The following is a 1,590-nucleotide window of genomic DNA, read 5'->3' as shown; positions in this document are numbered from 1 at the left end:
ACAATTATTTTAGTTCTAATTTGTACTATTAAAAAGATCAATTTTTATATTTCATATAATAATACACGATACCGATAATTTCTTTGATCAACTTGTTGATATTTTTCATCCACGAATTTTAATGAATTTGAAATATGTCATGAAGGATAATATGTAGAACAAATTAAAACAAATATATAGAATAAATTTCAGTAGTATTACAGTGAATTTCGTCTATATATATTTTCTTTGTAGTAGTATGTATACGATAGTATGCAATGCACTTATCAATTGTTAAACTCATCGTGATATTAACCAATATATATAATTGATGAACTAATAATCAAAATTAATAATTCATAAATAATAATTACAAATTCAATCTATAATCGTTCGAATATGCAGAATGCGAAAATAAAATATAAAACAATTTTTCAATAATTGAAATAATTACGAAATGAATCATTCAATGTTTGTTTAATTGAGCATAATAAAAACATTTTTCAAATTTTTCACATTTATGTTCACACGATTAATGAGAAAATTAAAGTTGTTAAAAGTAAAGTTGTTCTTTGACGAACGAATTCTCTAACGTTCCAGGCCTTCAGGAATTGATCCTACTACATACTTGTGAACTTCTGAAACTCCCTGTGAAAACTAAATAGGAAGTTAAGTCCAATTTCCAGTTCACTGCTCTTGAAGTTGGAATTCTGTTGAGGACAGCGGGTATGTCGTGACACAATCTATGGTGAATTTAACAAATGAAATGCGTCGAACGGCGGCAACACGAACAAATTACAAATCAAGAGTCGAAGAAAGTTTCCTGAGAGAAATTCGGTTAAACTGGCCTTCAACAGTAAGATTACTATCGAATTCGTTATGTCAACTATCTAGTTGACTGAAGAATCGAAAAGAAAATCACTCTCGACAGTTTTCAACAATAAAATTGCTAAGATGAGTTAAAAACTTTTAATTTTTAGTTCTGATTATCTTCATGTATTTTGCTTCTGCCATTCTAATTTACCACTATTTGAATTGCACAAAGATATTACCGTCATTTCTAAGAAATCGTTAATGCTCTTTATTATTTTCATATATTCCACAATTCCGTTCAGTTCTATCTTCTGAATATTTTATTGTTCTATACCTTACAAAACGAAAAGTAGGTTGTATCACAATGTGCAATATTCTTCGAAAAATTTTATTTCACTACATTTGAAAGGTTTGCTATTTGAAACTTTTTTTATTATTTTTTTATAACATATAACATTTCTTATCCTTAAAGATGATAGTAAAAAATTATTGTATTCTATTGTAAATTAATGATTAATTTTGTGAATTGTTATCTTTAAAATTTTTATATAAATATTTTATATAAATATTATAAATAATTTATAATATTTTTAAATTTGTATTTTTGAAACTACAAAATATATCATGAAATTTTGATATATTATAAATTAGAAGCAATAGTAAAAATAATTAATAATAGACTATAATGTTTATTAATAGCATTTAATAATATTGAAATTATTTTTTATGATTGCATTATTCGTGATATAAATATATTAATTGTTTATTAATATGCTAATTATTATATTATTAATAGAT

This window comes from Apis laboriosa, unplaced genomic scaffold (genome assembly GCF_014066325.1).
Source record: "Apis laboriosa isolate Shangri-la unplaced genomic scaffold, ASM1406632v1 scaffold69_cov144, whole genome shotgun sequence".
In the NCBI taxonomy this organism is placed as follows: Eukaryota; Metazoa; Arthropoda; class Insecta; order Hymenoptera; family Apidae; genus Apis; species Apis laboriosa.
This window is presented reverse-complemented; position numbering follows the sequence as displayed.